Here is an 18,157-nt window from a genome sequence, read left to right as displayed (position 1 = left end):
TGAAGTCCCCTAATATAACTATGATATTGTTTAGATCTAACTGGCATAAAGCTTTTGCAATGACATTCAAAATATTGTTTACATTTGCATGTGGCGATGCATATATATTGAGCATTGCAATTTGTAATCCGTGAACTTTTATTTTTGCGAGCAATGCTTCTACAATTGCTCTTCAAAATGGGTATGTTCAAGGATAATGATATTTTTCTTTATCAATATCATTACTCCATGCTTAATGCAACTTGAGATGCAATTGAAATTTTTGAAATATTCATTTTCCATACACAATGACATATGTGTTTCTTGTAAGCATAAGATATCAGATTGCATTGTGTCATAATCATTGCATACGTCAGTAAGATGTGCATGAAGATTATGAGTGCCCAATGAAAGAATAAAGATGGATCGCAATGATTGTATTGATGAAGAGTCATATTCTAATTGCCATTTTGCAGTGGTTTGCAAACGTTGCATTTCACAATTTACTTTTTGCTTAACCTTAAAATTATTGTCTTTAAGAGGATTAAGCAAATACAATGATTCTATGTTTCTGACACGTGATAGTGCTGTGTATACTAGGCCATGCACTTGTACTCCAGTAGGGTCGAATGCAAGCCTATCCAAGGTTAAGCCTTGTGATCTATGTATTGTGCGTGCACATGCAAGTTGAATTGGAAATTGTTTCCGTATTTTCAACTGGGCCATCTTTGATGTGATAGGCATTGCTTTTGATATTCGCAGTATTGGTGTCCAATTATGTGCTATGTCTAAAGTATACAAATGAGCCAGTTTTCTAGATTGTCGATGACCAATATTAGGGTCGTGGAACTTAATCCATAGAACATCGACCTTATCTGTATGGGTATATGATTTAACTATTCCATCTGCACCATTTACTAGCCCATCTGGTGCATCATAATTGCAAGCATACATTTCAACTAACATGTTCAACTTTATCAGAAGTTGCGAAGGCAAAATAGTTGTATGTTGATGGGTTGGGAAATTGTCGTTATTCTCCTCATTTTCATCAATTGCATTAATTAAAATTTCTTTGCCAGGCATCAGCATTAACATTTTCTTGTTATGCATTGCAACATCTTTGTTTTTGTAAAATAAATAGGGAAATGTCGAATCATTTGGTACAGGGCGCATGCAACTTGTATTCATATATGTTATATCATCAAATGTTTGACAATTTGTTCGCATTCTATTTAACACTGATATGAATCTCTCATTTGTTTGTCGCATAGTCATATGCAATTGGAAGCACTTGACATTATCCTTCCAGAAATCATGTGTTATTGTTTGATTGTTGATTCTTGGTTGTTCAAAAATAAGAGAGTCTTGAATAGGTTGTGCTTGATAGAAATCACCACAAAATATGATGTCAATGTTGCCAAAGTATTTGGTTTGGACATGTTTTATGTTTCTGAATCTACTGTCAATAGAATATAAGAACCGACTACCAATCATCGAGACCTCATCTATGAAAGCTAGCTGCAATTCTTGATATAGCTTTGATAAGTTGTCCAATACTTCTTTGCTGAGTGGGAACAGTTGAGACTTGTTAAAAGGCATTAGCAATGCAGAATGGATTGTTGTTCCACCTGCATTATATGCAGCTTTTCCTGTGTATGCTAATATTAGACCTTTTGGTTTCATAGGATCAGTTGTGTTTTGTGAATCATAAATTCGTATAAGCATTTGGAAAATTGCTTTTTATGTGTGTTTTACCTACGCCTGCTCCACCTGTAATAAAAAGGTAAATTGGTTCCTTGGGGTTTTTTTTTTTTTAATTGCAACATCTTTTACAATTGCTTGTTGCTCTTTGTTCAACATTCTTCTAAGTTTGTAATACTCATTGTTCTCCATTAAAAATGGATGGGCAGTAATTTGAAATCCAAGATTGATTTTTTTCTTCATTTCAAACTGTTTTGGAAATTACAAGTCCGATTGCAAATCATATTCCTCATAATGGGAACTGTTCTCTTGGTTTCGCATATTCATTTGGTTAGTATTCAAAGAACTAATTTGCTCATTTGTTGCAGTCTCTAAATCACCCCATGTTGGATTGATGTTATATGTAAATTTGGCTTCATTGGCTTGAATTGTTTTTTCATGTAATGTATATGCAGAGAGCCATGTAGACAATTCTTGTTTCAATGTATTTTCACAATTTTCAAATGGCATATATAATAATAATTTCTCTCGGCAAAAGTTTTCAATATCATTGTGTTTGTTATATTTTACAAATCGTATAACATTTGGCTTTTTCCTTTTAGATATGGGTGTGCCATCTTTCCTGTAATTTGATACAAATTCTGCAAGGCAGATTTTGCTAATGGAACTTGGGCGTCTAATGTAGTAGTCAATAATGGAATGGCACATAACATCTTCTGAATCATCAGGTTCTTGTTTCAAAAGAATAAGCGGTTTAAGCATAAATGTGCGTTCATCAACTGGAGATGTGTTTACGAATATACATTCCCTTGAACTACAACTCAATGGCAATGAAAGTGCTATATGCACTGCTTGTTGAGCTGACATTTGTTGCAGATTGAGTAATGTATTGCCAAGTTTACGAATCATTTGCATAGCATCAATTTCATTTTTCTGATGCTCTTTGTGTATTCTTCTAAATGCATTTGTCATAGACTTGTCAATTTTGGTCATATATGAACTACAATATGATGCTGCGGCATATGCATTTAGCACAAATTGTGCATCTGTATTTGCATTCCATAAAGTAGGCATAGCCTTCGCAAAACTGTTATTCCAAATGTGAGAAGGTTTTCGTTTCAGGAAAATTGTTGGTTGCTTTATTGTATGTTGTAATAGTTCTATGTACTCACTTTCTAGTAGTCCTATTTCCAGGAGGAAATTGTCATGGGTTATTGAATCATTGTAGTTTGTTTGCTCCAAGAATGCGAAAAGTGATATTGATTTCTCTACGATTTTTTTATTTTGTGCATTGGTTGGCTCGATGATCATTGTTGATTTCATTGGTGGCATGGGGAAGTTGTATCTGCAGTTTGAATTTTTTCGCTTCTTACAACTTCTTGTATGGTGATGTTTATGCAATTTAGCAACATCTGGGTCCAAATGATCTGTATTACAAGTTATGTAATTGTCAAGAAACTTCTCAATTTCTGAATTGCTTTGTTTTCCATATATTGGAGCATTCTCTATCCATAACAGTCCATGTTCATGTTCAGTTCCTCTATTTTGAAATTCTGTTACGAAATAGTAATCAGATATTTTTCCAAAGAATGTAGTATCTTGACGTATCAATCGCTTTACAGCATTAATTCTATGTCTATAGTACTGGCTACATGTGACTGGATATTTTCTTATAAGGTAGTCAATGTCATCATCTTCTAATATATCAATAGCATTTTTATTTGCTTTATTTCTAAACAATGTGACGAGTGTATCTACTAATGGTTTCCATCGATGTTCTGCACTTGTAAATGTCACAAAGAAAGTTGGAGGTCCCAATTGTCGTATCATTGCAAATATGTTTTTCTTAATTTGTTCCAAATGATCAGAAGATATGCGAATGTTTTTGAAATCTATGTATCCAATATCAGATTCCAATAACTTTTCCAAATTTGCTCGATACTTGACATCTTTTGCTAATATTTTTCTGCCTTTTAGTTGTCCTTTTCTTATTCATACCCATATGCAAGAAAGCACTTTATCAATTATTATTCGCATTATCTTGAAAAACAAATTTGTTGTATGATATGAGAAGTCACCAGTTTCTTGTAACAATTCCCATTGTACAATTTTTTGGTAACTAAACCTATTTGTGATGTCATGATCACGTGCATCGCCATAAAATAATGTTGGAAAGTTCATTTCTTCTACATATTTGTCCTTGAAAATCCCCAGTGGTCGTTGTCCTTCAGCCGGTGCTAGTTCAATAATCTTGTCTTGCAAATCGTAGATGTGTTGTGACTCTATTAATCCATGCACCAATGTTTCAGTAGGTGCTTCGTTATTTGCATCACTGTCTGTATCACTTTCATTGTCGCTGTTTGAATTTTGTACAATGTATTCATTATTCTCTTGTAAAACATGGGCCCAATTCTCATTTATACAAATGTTCTCAGCTTTATAAAGACTTCTAGAACATAGTTCGTTCAATGCTTTCATGACAATAATTGGACGTACTTTACCTGTTTGGTATGCATTTTTGTATTGCAATCGTCTTTTTAATGCAACTGCAATTGTCATTGTATCACTTAGATATTGTGGCAATGCTTTTTGCACAACGTCCATATGAACTGGTACATTGATAATTGATCCTGTTAAGCCAATTTGTGATCACCTATATCCCCATTGTCTGATTTGTGCAAATGCAATTCTCAATGACACAAGTCTTTCTTCTAGATCTGAAAGTGTATTTACAGTTGGCAATGGAATGTTACGTCTTATTTGTTCAGGTGTTGCAAATTGTGGAAGCTTTCCATTCTTGAGTGCTTTTTTGCAAGCAACACATATGTTTTCATTGCTGAAGGTCCTATTATTAAATGTCAAATTCATATGCTTTTCTTGCAACTCTATAGTGAAGAATCTGATATATTTTGCAAAATGCAATCTGGTACAAACTGCACATGTATTCCTAGGCGTGTCTTCGACTTGTTCCATATAAATATGTACTGCATCTTTATTGCTTGTCATTCTTGACTTCTTATTAGAAGATGCTTTTTTGCATATGTCATTGCATTTGCTTCTTGTACGTATGAATTGCTTCAGTTTGTGATAATTGAGCCTACGACGCTTAGTTGGTCGCATTTGTTTTAAATGAGATGCTAGCCCAGATTGAATATTATTGTTAAAATGTACTTGAGATATACATTGTTGTTTTTCTAGTAAAAAACAATCAATGTTCTCAGGCACAATGCATTGTAATTTGAATTTGTCATTGTCAACATGTATTATTTCTTCCATCATTTCCAATTGCTTACCAAAGTTGCTAATGCAAGAACTAGGTTGTTGATTTTCTAGTACATGATTATCACAAAAGATGTTATCATTGTTATGTACATTGCTGCATTTGCGTTTTGTACGTATGAATTGCTTTAGTTTGTGATAATTGAGCCTACGATGCTTAGTTGGATGCATTTGTTCTAAATGAGATGCTATCTAAAATGCAATATTATTGTTAAAATGTACTTGAGATATACATTGTTGTTTTTCTAGTATATGCTTATGATGCAATTGATTACAATCCTCTTTTGCTTCCATGTACACTTGTTGAGAATTGTGAACATATTTTTGTATCATTGCGTGGTAGTGAATATGTGATGTATCTGTCCTGAATGACATGATGTTAACAATATGATTGCATGTCGAATAAGCAGAACTGTAACTAACAAAGTTATTAGCAACAGAGGACCATACCTGGATATTGACTTTGAATATCACAGATATCCATTGCAAACAGAATGGTCCTCCTTCTACCTGTCCTTTCTCATATGGCATTGCCATATTTATGAGATATTGTTGCCAGTTGTTGTTCATTGCATAGTGTATCACATCAACTACTAGGTATTGTTCTAAACAATGTAATGCATCTCGATTCTTATGCATAAGTGCATTGCAAAAAGATTGGACGATGTAAAGTCGCAAACACTGTGCATCGAATTCTGTTGCCACTAAATAGCAAATTGCATTAAAGAGACTGTCACCAAAATTAGATGTCATTTGCTTTGCGATCGTTAATTCATTTAAAAGCATATTATCTGCAATATGCATCCAGTGGCTTTCAATATCTTTGCAAATAGATGACAGGTAGATATTAGACTGGCTGCAAATGCATATTGGAAACTTTTGGTAAAGCAATGGTTCATAATGACCACTAACAGGATTAGCATCATGAAAGAGAATGCAATATGGAATTGTATTTTCATGTTGATTAAAAAGCAAATATCTTGTTTTTCTTGTCAATTATCAAACTGCAATTGATATATCTAGCCATTTAGCTAACCAACGTATGCAAAAGGTATCACCCCATAAACCTCGGTCAGACTCCTTTATATTTGTAGATGCAGAACAACGCATTTTATGAAGATATGTACCAATATCATTAATTCCATGTAACTCGTATAGGAAGTCAGGTGCTAGTTCATACTCATATGACTCTATTGCTTCAACATCATTATTGTTTAAGAAAAAAAGAAAATGTTCTATTAACCCATTTCGTAGTTCATTTGAAGTATAACGAAAATGTAGAAGCATTTCGAATGAGTCAAATAGACAATCTCCTACAGTATATGAAAATGCATTTAGTCTAAAAAGACCATTTCTTTTTAATACAGTATCAACGTTGTCAGGCAAAATGCATTGTAATATGAATTTGTAACTGTCAACATCTATTATTTCTTCCATCATTTGCAATTGCTTACCAGACTTGCCTTCTGCAATTGTCTTCTACAGCTTTGCAAAAAATATTGATCAAATTAGCAAAAAGTGAAGATAATTGTTTCGAACAAAATATATATATATTAAAAAAATAGGCTCTTGCATTATGTTGCCAAACAAATATCAAATTTCTAGCAACAAGTCATATTTATAAATAACAAAGGAATTGGAAATGGAAACAGTGGAAAGACATAATGAAAAAATGCAGCATAACTTTAAGAATATTTCTGCAAGTTAACAAAAGGAAGCAGTGGAAAGACAAAATGAAAAAATGCACCATAACGTTAAGAATATTTCTGAAAGTTAACATTATTGTTGATTGCATTTGTGAAATATAACAATAGATTGTCTATTGAAATCTATATTTTACTAGTTAAACATGTTGCCCAATGTTGTATATTGCCTTTATAACATCACTTGGATTGTCATGAGTTATGAGCACTGAAAAATAAGCGATAGAACAACAGGAATTTGAGAAGCTTTGAGAAAAGATGTGAGATGTGAGTTATCTAACATGCTTGCTTTTAATTTTTGACGATTGACCAAACAGAACAATATAGGAACTGTTCGTATGCTTTAATTTGCAAATTACAAAGGAAACAAAATAACAAAAACTTGATGAGCGCATACCTTAACATTAACAGAGAGTTAACCTGTTGTGTGAAATTAAGAAAAAGCATACCAGAAATTAACAGTATTGAGAATCATATATCCTGAAAACAAAAATCTTGAACCTAGAAAACGTCAGGTTCCTTTAGAGCTAGTGTAACCTCTCTCTTGAGAAAACCTCAGGTTCCTCTATGTATCAACGGCAAGATGCAAGGATAATGTTTGAAATTTCAATCGATCACTAACTTTTTGGTTTGGTCCCTGACGCCACGGTGAAGAGCCAATTTACTTTAGAAAACACTTGATTCTTGTTATTTTATAAATTGACTCTTCAGCATTAGTTTACTCACATTAACTTTTTGGTTTGGTTACAACATTCAACATAGTGAATTCTAAAGATGACAAAAAACTAATCTGAATGTTGTCAGAATCTTCATGGCAAAAACCTAATCTGAATGTTAACAGATTACTAATATTTATGGCAAAAAACTAACAACATTCAAGATAGTGAATTCTAAAGATGACAAAAAACTAATCTGAATGTTGTCAGAATCTTCATGGCAAAAACCTAATCTGAATGTTAACAAATCACTAATATTTATGGCAAAAAACTAATCCGAATGAAAAGGATTTTCTGAAAATGAACATTTTCTCATGCTTGGCCTCAAACTCTTCATGGACTATGAAGCATGGCAAAGACCTAATCTGAATGTTGACAGATTACTAATATTCATGGCAAAAACCTAATCCGAATGAAAAGAAGTTTCTGAAAAATGATACTGTTTGTCATTGTGCAAACAATTTGAGGGCATAATTGGTACAGGTACCAGACAATCACAGCATGATCTCTAAAGATTTGGGAGCCTGGAATTTTGCCCAGCTATAATTCCCCTGTAATCGTGGCACACACCAAATCTCGTCCTTAACAACCACAGATCTGAACCAGAAACGACGGAGCCTAGGCACAGAAAGAAAGTTTTGTTTACAGTGATGCATTATGTGATGCCAAAGAGAGAAATGTTGTCACTGGATTTATTTTTCAGCACGAAAAAAACTGTATAATTGTAGTCATGGGAGGAAACAAAATACAACTGCATTATCTCAGATATATTGTCAGAGAAATATGACTGATGGGGATTTGGCACATTCTATAAAGATGACTAAAAATATGGACCATATGCAACCTATATTGCGATAGTTACATTGGGTATGGAATCAATAGGACTAGCAAAATAACAAAAACTTGATGAGCGCATACCTTAACATTAACAGAGAGTTAACCTGTTGTCTGAAATTAAGAAAAAACATACCACAAATTAACAGTATTGAGAATCATATATCCTGAAAACAAAAATCTTGAACCTAGAAAACCTCAGGTTCCTTTAGAGCTAGTGTAACCTCTCTCTTGAGAAAACCTCAGGTTCCTCTATGTATCAACGGCAAGATGCAAGGATAATGTTTGAAATTTCAATCGATCACTAACTTTTTGGTTTGGTCCCTGATGCCACGGTGAAGAGCCAATTTACTTTAGAAAACACTTGATTCTTGTTATTTTATAAATTGACTCTTCAGCATTAGTTTACTCGCATTAACTTTTTGGTTTGGTTATAACATTCAACATAGTGAATTCTAAAGATGACAAAAAACTAATTTGAATGTTGTCAGAATCTTCATGGCAAAAAACAGATTACTAATATTTATGGCAAAAAACTAACAACATTCAAGATAGTGAATTCTAAAGATGACAAAAAACTAATCTGAATGTTGTCAGAATCTTCATGGCAAAAACCTAATCTGAATGTTAACAGATTACTAATATTTATGGCAAAAAACTAATCCGAATGAAAAGGAGTTTCTGAAAATGAACATTTTCTCATGCTTGGCCTCAAACTCTTCATGGACTATGAAGCATGGCAAAAACCTAATCTGAATGTTGACAGATTACTAATATTCAAGGCAAAAACCTAATCTGAATGAAAAGGAGTTTCTGAAAAATAATACTGTTTGTCATTGTGCAAACAATTTGAGGGCATAATTGGTACAGGTATCAGACAATCACAGCATGATCTCTAAAGATTTGGGAGCCTGGAATTTTGCCTAGCTATAATTCCCCTGTAATCATGGCACACACCAAATCCCGTCCTTAACAACCACAGATCTGAACCAGAAACGACGGAGGTCCGACCTAAGGAAAGCTAGTGTAACCTCTCTCTTGAGAAAACCTCAGGTTCCTCTATGTATCAACGGCAAGATGCAAGGATAATGTTTGAAATTTCAATCGATCACAGACATTTAAAAGAAACAGGCACCATGATTCAGACAATTGAAATAATATGTTTACTAAATAACAGTTCCAAAGATAAATAAAAGATATACTTAGTTGATAAACCAGTTAGAAGTGGATCAAATGCACACCTCAATATATGTTTATATAGACCAATGATGGAAGGCTAGAAACGAGACGAGGAAACATCAAAAGAGTGTAGTCAATCAAGTCTACTTAAGAAAGGAAAGATTAGACAGGCTAATTGAGCACCAGACAATGCATCACATATTCACTGTTTGAGCTAGCATTTAGGAGGCTAGACAGAATCACTTGAAGCTGTACTGCTTGTGTGTTGATTTTATGAAGGCCTTTCACTCTGCCTCTTTATATGTGAATATTGTGAAAGAATAATGCATACCAGAATACTGCGGTTTGCAGGTCGCCAATTGACCTCAACCGCTGTAGCAATTCAAATGTATAAAAGCAAAGACAAACTGTATTGTAACAAGGTAAACCATAACAAATTAAAGACAAAGCTTTTAAACAAGTTAAAGACAAAGCTTTTAACTAGACACTTGTCACACATGCAAAAAGAAAGGTATAATACAAAAACATATTTCAAACACGTAAACTACCGTGGAGCCCACAACTTTACCAGCTGCCTGCCTCTCGTCCTTCATGCATACCCAACGTCTTTACCTCTGTCTCTTTTGAATGTCCAACATTACAAGGCTTAACCCTGAACCCGGGAATGCGCCAGATGACCGAGAAATCGCATTTACGGAGCGGTTGGGGGAGGGCTGACCTAACTCGAGGTCTATTACAAACAAGGGGAGGCTACTCGGAATGTTCTTTTTTGTTCATTGAATTACAGTCAATTTAACTTAAAATTAATGTTTTGAAAAGGTTTTTCCTTTGAGCCAATTTTTATTAGGTCCGACCTCGTCCATATCGACATAATGCTTTAACTATGATATTTTACTTCTTAAAGCCCTTGTAAGCATATAATTAGGTTACTTCCATTCTTTTTTCCAAATATTACTTGTATACACTTCACTTGAGGATTTTATGAGTCATCTATACCGAATATTGCCCATATATTTTGTTCATGATTATGGACTAATGCCCTATTTTCATATTATTTTTGCAATTTCCCATTTCTACAAGGGATTGGAACCTAGTACTAGTTTGTTGTTCATTCTATCATATTTCTTAACATGGTATACATGCAGAAGAGTAGTTATGCATGATATGCCATTTTGATTTATGATAATATGTATGTGTTAATTTATGCCATTTTAATATTTTTGCATACAAGAAGGGCTTGTCTGGGTAATCATAATCCTCCACTGTCCGGTTAAGACAGTCATTTGCACTCGCTTTCTCAGTAAGGACGGCAAGGAGTTGGCTGGAGATTCTCGAGCTGCAAGGCCTGGCATGTTTGGGATTTCCCCCCTCGCGTTCAGCACATCGGTCCTGAACGCCTTGGCCTATATATGAGATTCTCGATAGAGGGACTATAGACAGGGATTCATCTCGGTGACTGAATTCCAAATCAGTAATAGTCGGTAATAGAAAGTAGCGAGAACGGCTAGGTGTGTGCCTTTGTTTAGGAAGGGAATCCTGGTGAAAGCTTCAATCTTGTAGCAAGGGTGATGAATGGGGCATAAGCTTAATAAGCAGAAAGATCTGTTTCCGAAAGAGAGGATGAAGCCGATGAGACGGTTATAGTGGCTTTTCCAGCAGAATAGGAAGTCCTTGATACGGGAGGCGATGCTTTTCAAGCTACAGGGCAGGGATATCCACGGCTCCATGAGCGACAACCTCAAAATCCAAAGAAGGCTTTTCTTCTCTCTGCACAAAAGAAGCGAGACATGTGCTTGTTGTGAAACACATTACCGTGAGGGCCTGGTCTAGCTAACCAGCGGCTTCTGCGAGATTATCAGTTTCGCTAAAAAGCCACTTATAGAATAACAGAGGTTTTGCATAACTGAGTGTAAAGAAACCCCTTCGAGACGCAAGCCAATACTATCAATCGACTTGAAGCGTCATAGGTCCTGACATAAAACAACAATAAGATATCATGGAAATTTGCAAGTCTGAACAACCCTCGAATAAGTTATTAAACTCTAAATTGTTGGGACTACTGAAAACAGGTCGAAAGTAGCACCTGGAGGAAACAAGCACTTTGTATAAGCATGAGAGGCCCTCGAGAAGATTAGAAAACTCGCCCAAGAACCAGTCAGGAAATTTACCTGCAGAAAAATATTCACCACACTGGTGGAATCAATTAGTTTGTTCTAGGCATGCAACTAAAAAAAACATTTGCTAGAGTTAATTTTGTAAACAAAAAGCCCCGCTTACTTATGTCGGACCTCTCGTCGCCGTGTTGGTCTGCATGTAGCAAAGGGTGTCAATGTACTGCAGTCACCCTCAACACAACCACCGAAGACTTTAACTGAAAAGAAGGTAGTGTGTCCGCTCATGGAGAGGCAAAGACCATACCTGGAATTAACAACAGAACTTGAGGGAGTTTGACTGTAAGATTCCCCAGAAAGCCTGTGCGGTTGATGGACCTGCAGTCACTGCCTTCAATTCCGTTAAATGTCCAAGCAATAAACATGGAAGAACTGAAGGGTTGAACAAATTTCGGAATAGGAAAACTCACCGTGGTGTAGCGACTAAATGGCAACCTCTAGTGTTGAACTCACAGTGAAGGAAAGTGTTTGAATACAAAACCTTAACGCAAGTTGCAGAGCTAACCTTCTAAACGATATGCATACTTCAACGATATCCAAACATCTGGCACACTTCAACCATATGCAAATATATGTCCTGCATGCAGGACACGCAGCAGGTACCAAAAACTTAGGACAAACTAAGTTGTGCTTAAAATGTTCAGCTCGGAATGTCCTGAAACCTGCGAACTTTGAGACAAGTGGCATATCAACCGTACTTTGGATAACATCATATTGCCCCCAATATTTTTGCATCGAACAACGTGAAGCCTGTAATAAGACCCCAATTCTTTTCCAAACCAAAACTTTGGTTAAAAGTTTGTTGAATAAAATTCCGAGCATTATTGAATGAAATTCCGAAAATTAAACTTAGGTTAAAATGCCAAAACACTGAAATAAAAACGGTCAAACTATAAACTAATGCTCGGTCAACAATCGATCGATCGCTAATAGTCCCAAGCAGGACTAATAAGTACTTCTAGTAATAAGTATAATGATATAGATTATATTATTCTCGTTGGTTGTAAATAATTAATTATAATTTTTCATTTATTATATTATATAATTAAATTATAAGAATTAACACTTGAAAATATTATATTTATGTATCCCGTTATAAACACTTCTTAATATTTAATTTAAAACTTCACATTTTAAAATTTAAAATTGGTTCGTATTTGTAATGAAGAAGTATGGTCTTATTCGGCCTGGAGTATGCCATAAAACTGCTTCTGCTTGGCTAAGAGCTCGTCTTCCTCGGACGTAAGGAAACAGGTTATCTGGCAGGAGTGAAAGCCTGCTCCCTTACAGACCACCAGCGGGTTATTACAGGTGGCGTGGTTTTCCTTGATAACAGTGATGAGTCAAACCGACATTCGCGGATAACAGCCAGAGATGGCTGTCCTCACTGTTGGTTTGACACCTGAGTTTGATAGGTTTTGCCACCTTCGGAAGAAGAAGTATGGTCTTATGTGAGTTCATCAAATTCAAATATTACCTTTTCTCAAATACCCCTTTTCATTTTCTTATTTTTCAAATTTCCAAATACCCTTTTCATTGTCTTACTTTTCAAATTTCCAAATACCCTTTTCATTGTCTTATTTTTCAAATTTTCCCAAATGAAATCAAAAGGAATGTTATATAACATGTTATATATTATTTTTAATATTTTTAAAAGTGGTATTAATTATATGTGTGGGAAATAAATTTAAAATATTCAATAAAAATGAATTTTATATAATATGTTTTATATTAAAATTAATTAATTATATATATGAGAGTGAAATTTAAAATGTTCACTAGCCCACAGGACTTTGGATTGACGGTGAATGGGTGCACTGTTAAGGCACTCCTTGTGATAGGTCACTGGTTCAAATCCCCTATGGGTGCTTACCTACCAAAAGAAAATTCAAAAATTTAGTTAACAAAAACACCTCTTAGAATTATATATTAAAATTTTGATATAAAAAAATAAATAAATTTATATATTACTAATTAAATTAACTATATTAATAATAATTAAAATTAATTCAACAACACAACCATATAAATAACAATCCTTGTTGGAGTGAGTTCTAAGGATTATACTAGGGTAGTTAGGTTTAACCCTCCAACATGCGGCAATTATAATGAGATTTCGTGCTAGCAGGTGGGCATTGGAACAATGCCTAGGGAACCTTCTCGATGCAATGTTCATTATATTTACAAGGATAGCAAGAGTGATGGAAAAGCTGATCTACCAAGAAATGAGAACAGGAATTGTAGGGAAAATTGGTTTTGTCATGGAAAGTCTTCTCTAAGCCACTAGCTGGTTCTCTGGAGGAAGGGAGACTCAACTAAATGAGAAACGGGAAATTGAGGGTTGTAGAGCGCCAAGGGTCACTTACGTACCCATTGTTTGTTACCTTGGTGCAAATTATTCTCAGGGATTTGAGGCATTGGAAACATCTTGGTTTGTCATCCTCCCTTCTAGAAACAGGTGGTGGTGGAGAGTATTCATGCGGATATCATGGGTGGGCATGGGACCGTCTCTACTTGTCTCACAGAAAATCAATCTTTCTTCTTTTTTATTTTGGTTGGGAAATTAAGGTGTGTGCATACTTCAAAATCCATCTCTTGGGAACTCTGTGAGCACCCCAAGACTCTCGCATCGTCGTTGTTAGAGAAGGGAGGTAGCAGACTTGTTCAATTGTTGGAACAAAATTGTGGGTGTCGGTCGAAGGCCTAGGATGCATATAAGTCCAAGCCTGGTTAGCATCAATTTTAAATTTACTATCCTAGTGTCGACTATGGTGGTGTCGGAGCTCGGAGCGTGTCTTTTTCTTGCAGGATCTTTGGGGGGTCAGTGGAGCGATAGTGTGCGGGGGTTGTGGAATCACATTGTACCTTCGAGAGGGTCCTCATTTGGCCTCTCTAGTCGGGTCAAAGACAACTCAATGATACTCCGCTAAATTAGTCGACCTCGGCAGGGGGCCTAACCACCAGGGCAAAGGGGATAGACGAGCGAGAGACCAAGCAGAAGAAGGGGAGCTCGTGGCCCCCTGTAGATATTTGTCAGGACATGTATATTTTATGGCCCCCTTGACTCCATAGAAGCCCAAATTCGACTCCTTTAGCACTTAGTGGACTAGTTAGCCCAAACGCAGCAAACATGTAACACTGACTTGGTAAGTTTTTTTAATGACATTATGCACAGACAGGGACGCATTTTGGATCATCATGCATCCCTCCAAAGGAACCAGTGGCGGCTACAAGAATGCATGGACATATTTGAGGGTCGAATGGCACACATGGAGTCCCATATGCACAATGCCTTCCACCATCCAACTGATCGAGGTATTGAAACAAATGACCCTAATGAAGGACATATGTAATGATGCAAGTAGGCTACCTGCAACTTTTTGATAAATTTTGTCTGGTGGGCCTTGGATAAGAGGAGAAACAATTTTACCCAGCTACTTTCAGTTTTTTTCATGTACTTAATGGCCAACAAATCCAACTGGAGTGAGGCCATGTTTGCTAGTATGAAGAGCCTAACACGATGTATCATTTCCATGACTTAATAGAACAATGTTGAATTACAACAATAACAAAAAATCATATAAATAACAAAAAAGGATATATTCATATTATATAAATAACTTCAGCAATGAGTATTAAATCTATTTATTTATCTCGTGTATCTTTCACTTTCTTAAAGAGGTCTTGTGGTGATATTGAACTTGTATCTTTTACTTTCATATACAGGCCTCGTGGTAATATTGAACTTGTGCCTATGAACACTAAGAATCAAGGAAAGAGAATCAAAATTCATGGACCCAAGGGTTTCAAATTACCAATGAATTTAAATCATAATAATTTATTTAAAAACATAGTTAAATTTTATAATTTAAAAGTTAAAATAAAATTAAGTATAATAGAAATATTGAGAAAGATATATACAAGTAGAGACAAATGTATGATGACTTTATGACACAAGAAGAGGAAAAAAATTATATGAAATAGGATTGACAAATTATGATTACCATTAGCAAAATTGGGGGACATCTAGGGAAGATATCATAAATTTATCAAATGATAAAATGCACCTTATAACGCAATAGTTAAAGTGAAGCATGGTGATACCACAACAAAAAATGAACCACCACCAAAAGGAGGGATGGAAGGAGTAGATTTGTCACTCAGTTATCAAGTGCAACCGAGACCTTAAGGGAGGAAAAGGAAAAAGAATTCATTAATTGATTAGACCTAGGTTTAAAGTAACTTAGGGATATAGATTGATTATTAGGTAACTTCAATTAGACTTCAAAATATACATCAATTAGTTACTAGAAATAAATACAATTCTAAAAAGAAATATAGTTTACCTCCATGTTAGACTATGTGTACTATTTATTGAATTGCTTGAAGTAAGAGAGGAAAGGGGCAAGATGCTACCTAGTTTAACAGAGACAAGAAGAGTTGATCCTCTCAAAACAATCTAAAGTCCTAGAACCTTCTTGTTGAACAAAAATGAAAAAACCATCTCCAAAACGATGCAATCCCTACACTACTAAATCAAGCATACAAGCATTCAAGGATAATGTCATCAAGTATGGAAAATGAAGTGTGCCCTTAATGATGAGGTGCCCTCCATATAGATGTCGTGTTGGTAACTCAATTGATGTGTCTTTGTGGATGGTACATAGAAACAATAGGGATTAGGTAAAGAACCCCTACATTCTAAACCATTGATCCAATAAATGACAAAAACCAAACAATTGGAAAAAATAAACATGTGAGGGAAAGTATCTAACTAGTAAAAGATTGAAGGAGACAGTTGGTCAAAGCAACTTAAGACATTAAGAATGAGAATAGATGGCTTTGAAATGTGAATCTAGAATTTCAACACTTTAAACAGTGGGATTTCAAACATAAAGCGAGACACAATGAAGGTACTTATAGAAAAGGGGACACCAAAGGAATGTCAAAATCCTTCATTCATGGATAATAGTTTGTGACATTGATTGGAAAAACATAAGTTGAACAAAGAACTTGTGGGTTTTTACCCACTAAAGACAGTTTTGTTCCATGGATTAAGTTATTACATGGGAGAGAGTAGCAATTCATGCTAATCAACCCATGTATTAGAGGCAACAACAACAGTAGAAATTGGTGAGATTATTGTGGACATGTGCACTCTTAAATGGACTTGAGATTATTGTGGACATCAACAAGGCATCAATAACTAAACAATGGATAAAATATAAGTACACATGTCAAAATTTATCCAACTAAAAATAGAATGTTTAAGTCAAAACCCCAAAGAAGGCCTAACAAGGGCAAATAACAATCTAGATAAAGGGGCTAAGCATCTCACCTAGGTACTTGACATCAAAAAATGGAAAACCACATTCATACATCAAACTTGTCATAGGAGACACATAGGCAAGGATAACTAACATATAAAAACTATGAGACAATTGAGAGGCCTCATGTCATCCAATTTAGGAGTTATGTGCATGGAAATGCCTAGAGAAAAATAACATATTGCAACTAACAAGGGATGAGATATCCATACACTACAAAAGCACAAAAAAGGTAAGAAACCAAAGAGAAGTCAACCATTCCTCAATGGATTAGACCAACAAAGACTTGCATATCAATATTATCTAGCAACAAATCCTCGAGAAGAAAAGCATGATCATCTAGGAAAAGACATGTGAATAATTATAAAAAAATCATGCATGCAAAGAGCCCATGATGGTAGATTAGACAATCATGCAAGTAAAGTACATATAATTCCACCCACCTCCTATATGTAAAAAGCGAATAGAATGATGAATATAAAAGACCGCTACCTAAGGAAGAGAGTTGAAAAAAAAAAAGATGCAAACCCAAGCAACCCCACACATAAAGTATGGAAAAACCCATTGAAACATGAACGAGAAAAAACCTATGTGAGAAGACATACTATTTGCTAAGAGAATTTCTCAAAAACAAAGTCAAATTAACACAAATCATGCACAGTTGGGGGATTTTGTAGATCAAGTGACTAGATCATCAAAGTGCCACAAGATGATTGAAAATGGAGTTGAAGGGAAATTTATTGGTTATTTTGTATACAATTTAGAAGGTCAAAAAACATTTTTCAAGGTTCATTTTCCTAGATCATTTTTAGATCCACAACTAAATTGTCATCAAATGGGGAAATAAATTGAGGTAATGACCTTAGATTTTGGATCTCATATTTGTTGGGTTCATGTAGATAACTGCAATAGGATAGAGATTTTAATGGGACTTTTCATGTTGTCAATTGTATTAAGGGACCGATTAAGGCTCACAAAGATTGTGTTGAGTGAACAAAATAGTGGTGTGAATAGAGTTTCCTCCATGTCATATGGGAATATGCTTGAGCTTTGTCTAAGTCTATTAAGGGAGATGAGTTTCTAAATCACGCAAAAGTGTATCAAAGGAGGCTTTGGATCCTAAGCCAAGTCCTTTAATGTCTCATGGGTAAAGTCTGGTAAAGTGAGTGTTGAAGTGAGGAAGCTAAGAAGAAGACCATTGGTGTTGTGGCACAGGACCATGAGGAAGATAAAGGGGTGCAAGCTGATGCTAGAAATCAATGACATTA

This window comes from Pinus tabuliformis, chromosome 7 (genome assembly GCF_031772625.1).
Source record: "Pinus tabuliformis cultivar Carrire ecotype Pingquan chromosome 7, CPIR1, whole genome shotgun sequence".
NCBI classification, from domain to species: domain Eukaryota; kingdom Viridiplantae; phylum Streptophyta; class Pinopsida; order Pinales; family Pinaceae; genus Pinus; species Pinus tabuliformis.
Note: the sequence above shows the minus strand (reverse complement) of the source record.